The sequence below is a fragment of the Dryas octopetala genome, chromosome 9 (genome assembly GCF_963921425.1).
Source record: "Dryas octopetala chromosome 9, drDryOcto1.1, whole genome shotgun sequence".
NCBI lineage: Eukaryota > Viridiplantae > Streptophyta > Magnoliopsida > Rosales > Rosaceae > Dryas > Dryas octopetala.
Genome location: NC_141374.1, coordinates 802,554 through 808,553, shown reverse-complemented (window position 1 = coordinate 808,553; position 6,000 = coordinate 802,554). Strand labels below are relative to the sequence as shown.

The 6,000-nt window shown below is 37.2% G+C and overlaps 1 non-coding gene across 1 annotated transcript; it reads right to left on the bottom strand.

The window, feature by feature from the left end:
- Positions 1-2,673: 2,673 nt before the first annotated feature.
- LOC147273041 (small nucleolar RNA R71) lies at positions 2,674-2,780 on the bottom strand. Its single transcript, XR_015119788.1, has one exon. It is a non-coding gene; the product is annotated as a small nucleolar RNA R71 (small nucleolar RNA).
- Between the last annotated feature and the right edge of the window lie 3,220 nt (positions 2,781-6,000).

Genomic DNA, 6,000 nt, shown 5'->3' with positions numbered 1-6,000 from the left:
AAAAGCCTAAAAAAATAATTTTGGAGGCAATGCAATATGTAATCAATAACTATTATATATTTGCAAAATTTAACGATAGCATTTTAAAATGCTATAGTAATAATTATAATAGCTTCTTTAAAATGCTATGAAAGGTTGTTACATATAATAGCATTTTTAAAACGCTATTATATAGATCTTTTATAGCGTTTCTAAAACGCCATAGAAAGAAATTTTTTTATAGCGTTCCAAAAACGCTATAATAAACCTTGGGTCTATTATAACGTCGGCTGTGATAGCGTTTGTAATAACGCTATAAAAGGGTTTTTATAGCGTTTTTTGAGTGCTATAAAAGCTCTTTTTTGTTCTAGTGCCTATTGCAAGCCCAAAGGTGGAAGCCCAAGTCGTTGCATCCAAGGTCCATAAGCCCAAGCCTATGCCGCACCTACACAACTGATCCAAGGCCCAAGGATGGAATCCCACATGTTCAAGGAAAATCTCGCAAGATTCAGTCAAAGATCACAAGGAATCCTAGCTGAAAAAAAGTCAAAACCCTGAAAATTGAACAGTAAATTTTGACAGCAATTCTGTAATTCTCTAGAGAAAATCAGGTAGCATGCCATATATGGTTGTTAAGATACGAATATTAGCTTCGTAGAAAATTTTACGGATTTCGATTCCGAGTTTTCTAGCTCAAGATATGGCCATTTTAGTGGAGGTAGCGCATCAATTCCGCGAGCAGAAAACAAAGTGACGCCCAAAAGAGTCAAATTCAACCCAAGGCTCAACTCTTTGCTGAAAACCCTAGCCTTGTGGGACAAGGAAAGCCTCACTTCCTTACTCCTATATAAAGATCTCATTCTCTTACAATTCAAAACATTGAACCTTGCAATTTATTTTACTTGTTATTTTCAGATTTTTAGAGAGAGAGAGAGAGTAGTCGACATCAAGAGAGAAGAAGATAGCCTCTTTGCCGCAAGCCCTATCTAACCCTAGTCGTGAGGACTAGCTTATGTGGTCTCTCTTTTGCTCCTTCTTGTGTTGCAGCCATCTTTATGCTCTGTTTTAGTTTTCTTTTATTTCAATTGTTCAATTAGTTTAGTTTATTGTTCAACAATGGATTGAGATTTTATATATGTTATGTTTCTTTTAATTCTCAATTTATTTATGGATTAGTTAATTGTTCTTGCATGTTAAGATTATGATGATATCCATACTATTTGATTCGATGTTGATTTATGGTTAATGAAATAAAGCCTTGTGATTTTATATGATGTTTACATGCGATTAATTCATATTGTCTAGTTTAATTGATTCTAGTTGTTTTCATATTTCTTTGACTAGCCACCTTAGGTTTGTTTGCATTTAGTAATTGTTATGAAATTGAGAGGTTCTAATAATCAAGCTAATCAATTCAGTAGGTAACAAGGAGATAACTTAAGAATTTATCTTTGATACATAGGTTTTATAGATGTCATCTAGATTGATAATCAAGATACTATCATGCTCTATGTGTTTGTTGTTTTCATATGTTCTTAATGACTCTTGCATGGTTAACTTTTAGGTAGACGATAATCAAGTTATCTAAGAACATGTAAGTTAACTAGGTTAAGTGGCGATAATCAAGCTCTTAATTTATAAATAAGGAACATAGTTAGAGAGTGTCCGATAGTCAAGGCCTTTCGGCTAGCAAACTTGATTGTGTGTGGTTACATTAAATTGCATGTCACCATAATAGTTGTTATCTTTTAATATGTGATGGATTTGGACATCTTAGCATTGCAAGACAATTGGGTATGTGTGTGTGTGTTTGGTAATGTGCGTGTGTTTCACAACTTACAACCCCCCATATCGTGTGCGTGTTAGTGGATAGATCAAATTGATTTGATGTGTATTTAACCATTACTTGTGGGATCGACCTCATACTTGCATGCTTTGCTATTGATGTGATTCGTGCACTTGCGAGTATACTTAGAATTGAGTTACTTAATTTGTTCTAAGAAAACAACAACAAATTTTTGACGTCGTTGTCAGGGAAGGGTGCTAAATATCATTAAATTAGTTTGATTTGTCATTGTAATTAAGTTAGAATAGGATTTTCTCCACTATAGTCTTTTAGGTTTCAATAAATGCCAACTTCTTTACAAGTGTCTTTTCTACTGATTTGTGGTTGTTATTGTGTTAGGTACTTGTTTATGAGTTCTAACCTCGAAATTCATTACGAAGAAGCCCTAGCACAAGCTCTCATAGTATCAAGAATACGTATATGTAGCCCTAGTATTGTCAATTCATATACGGAAGATATGGGTTATCACAATGAAGAGGAAGCCAACCCGAGCCGCCCTTTGAGTTACTTTTCATCGCCATCTTTGCATGTGCAGCCGTCGTGCATTAGCTATGCTCCCGTGGCAAATGATTTTGAGATCAAGAGTGGGACAATCCATCTCTTGCCAAGCTTTCATGGACTGGTTGGGGAGGATTCGATCCACCACTTGAAGGAATTCTGTGGAGTAAGTGAGACTGCCAAGCATAGGGAAATTGATGAAAATCAATATCGTCTTTGGTTGTTTCCATTTTCATTGAAGGACAAGGCCAAAAAAGTGGTTATTTTCGCTTCCAAGTGCATCAATCTCGACATGGGATGATCTTTCTAACAAGTTCTTGAAGAAATTCTTTCCCCTTGCCAAGACGAATGAGATAAGGAAAGAAATTTTGGGTTTCGTACAAAAGGCTGATGAACCGTTTCATGAGACATGAGAGAACTTTAATGAGTTTCTGAATATTTGTCCTCATCATAACTTTGAGCCATGGTACTTGATGAGCTGCTTTTATCAAGGATTGTTGGAGAGGGACCAATCAATGGTTGATGCTGCATGTGGAGGTTCATTTATGGCCAAGACCAACGAGGAGGCTAAGGAATTATTTGAGTCGTTGGCATTGAATTCGCAGCAATGGAACTTTAATCGCACTAGGGGAACGTAAAAAAGAAGAATGTATGAGGTTGCAACTGTACCGAATTCCATAGAGAAGGAGATTGCTGAAATCAAGACAATGGTTAAAAATTTGGCCCTTGCACAAGAGAAGGCAAGTGAGAGTGATGAAGAGGGTAACATGAAGTAAGTGAATCAAGTTGGAAACTTCAAAAGGGAGCTGAATGATCCGTATTCAAATACTTACAACCTTGGATGGAGGAACCATCCCAACTTTAGGTGGAGCAACAATAATAGTCAACAAGCAAGTGGAAGCAATAGTGGGCAACAAGGGAATGGTAATCAGAATTTTCGGCCCTATGTGCACCCTAATGCCAATAGGACTTCTTTCGAGGATAAAATCACTCAAATTGCTCAAAGTACCACCTCCCTTGCTCAAAGCGCTAACACTTTCATGTAGAGGATTTCATGTAGAGGACTGAGCAATAACTTCAAGCCAACTCTAAAGCTATTGCAAGTTTGGAGGTGTAGATGGGGCAGATTGCTAATGCTTTGGGGCAAGAAGAGCAAGGCAAGTTACCTAGCCAACCGTTTGTCAATTCTAAAGGAGCCGAGCATGTCAATGTGATAACTAAGACTACGAGGAAGGTCAAGAGGGGAAGGAGAATCCAAATCATTAAGACTCGAGAGGTGATTGAGATTTCTGATGATGATGATGATGAGGAGAAGGAGGAGGAAGAGGACCCAAGCATGGATGAGGAATACTCAAGTGAGTCCGAACCACCCCCTTTGCTGAAAATTGTCAATAAGTTTCCATCTACTTTTCAAGACCTGAAAATAATTGAGAACGAGGTAAGAGATGAAGGAGTACAAGTTTCAGATGAGATTAAGCATTACTTGTTTACTCACCTCCCAAGGAAGAAGAAGGATCCCGAGCCATTCATTATATCTTGCAATATAGGAGAGTTTGACATCAAGAAAGCTTTGATTGATGATGGGTTTGCAATCAACGTGATGCCTTTGAGTGTATTCCGTGAGCTTGGATTTAGAGAGGCTAATTTGCAAGACTATAACACTGAGATTGGTTTTGGGAACTCAACTACTGTTATGCCCATGGTTTTGCTTATGAATGTGTTGGTTAAATGCAAAGGATTTCTCATTCCTACTGATTTTGTGGTGTTAGATGCGCCAAGGATTGCATGCGACACTTCACTTATACTTGGAAGGCCGTTTCTATGCACTAATGGGATGGAGTTTAGGTCAAAGACTATGATGATGTGTTTCACTCACTTGGGTCGAGTTGAATCGTTTCAAGTCACTGAAGATCTCCCACAAAACGCTGACCTTGTTAGGTATGATGAAGACAAAGAGGAGTTGATGAAATTTTTCAAGTATCTTGAGGTTGATGATGTCGAAGGTAGTACCAATGGAGGAAAGAGGAAGAGAGGATGCAAGTAGTAGAATTGGCAACGTTTGACTGAAGACGTAAAATCAAGCGATGATTAGGAGGCAACCCAAGTTTTTGAAGAGAATAAGAGAAGCCAAGTCTAGGAGATCGAGGAGGCCATGCAGCTAGAAGAAGGCCGTTTGCTTGCATATGCGAGTAACAAAATTTTTATCTATCTTTGCTTTATGAGACGATTGCAATTTTAATTTCGTTTTGGTGTGTTTTATGGATATTGTTTATTTGCCTTACTTAATTGATCATGCATGGTTGTTATTTCTGTCACATTGAGAGCAATGTGTTATTTAAATTGGGGGGGGGGGGGGGAAGCAATTTCATTGGTTTTTGTTTTTAGGTTTCTAGGTTTTTAGGAAAAAAAAAATTTTCGAATTTTGGCCTGGAGGTCATGTCCTCTCCTTGGAGGACCTATCCTCTGCACTACTGAAAGGAGCCATCGCCTCTGGAGGTTCGGTCCTCCCTCTAGATGAATTGAACCAAGGCCTCTGGAGGTTCGGTCCTCTCCTTGGAGGTCCGGTCCTCTGAGCGACTTATGGAGCCAAGCTCTCTGGAGGTCCGATCCTCTCCTTGGAGGACCGGTCCTCTAGAGCATTTTTCAAAAAAAAAAAAAAATTGTTTTGTTTTGTTTTCAATTAGGGTGTCAAACCCACATCAAAATGCAATTATCTAAGTGTCATTACATCTTTGTGATGCAAGTGATCCTTAGATCATTGCGACATAGTTTTTAAACAAAAAGAAAGTTTTGAGTCTTCTTGTTTTGGTTAGTTTTAGAGTCTCCAACAAGTTGATTTATTGTTTATAGCCATTGAAAAGCATGTCTAGCATTGATTGTATAGGATATGAGTTCGGGTTTTTCTAATATTGTTTCATAACTTATTTCATGACTCTTTGTAATTAAGCCTTATTTTCATAAGCTTGAGTTGTGATCTGCATGACTTGAGATACATATTCATGATAGAGGAGACTTATATGACCTAAGTGAGCTATTGAGCCTTGTACTTCAATTCTTGAGTGTGTTTATACTTACTCTAATCGTTCATGTCATTTAAGTCGTCGTTTGATCTCATTATTCATTCTTTTGTTCAAATGCTTGAAATTTGAATTATTGAACTAGAACTTCTCTCTTACTCTATACAAAGCATGTCTATAACTACATGAATCTTAGAAAATGATTTTAGGCCTTATTTTTGTTACTTAGAGCCAAAAGCCAACCTTTTGTGTTTTTACCCTAGTTAACCCCTTTTGAGCCGTATAAGCCTTTTTCTTTGTTAACCATATTATATACCTAACTCTAAGTTTAGGGAAGTTACACCCTACCCTGTTCACCTTTTATCTATGATTTTGCATTGATTTTATGGCTTTGAGGTTGAAAATAAATGTTGATGTTTAGCTTGAAAGAAAAAGATGGGGAAATATGTTGAAAAGAGCGTGTGCCGTACCTGAAAGAAGTAACAAAAAATAAAAATAAATAAAGAAGGGACGGTTTCAAAAGAAAAAAAAAATGATGAAAGGTGCTCAAATGTTCAAAGTTCAAGCTATGTAGTGCAAAGTGTGTAAGGTATGCCTCTAAAGTGTTATTTTGTATTGCAAAACCATAGTTTGTAGCATTTGCTTATCCTTTTGTTTCAA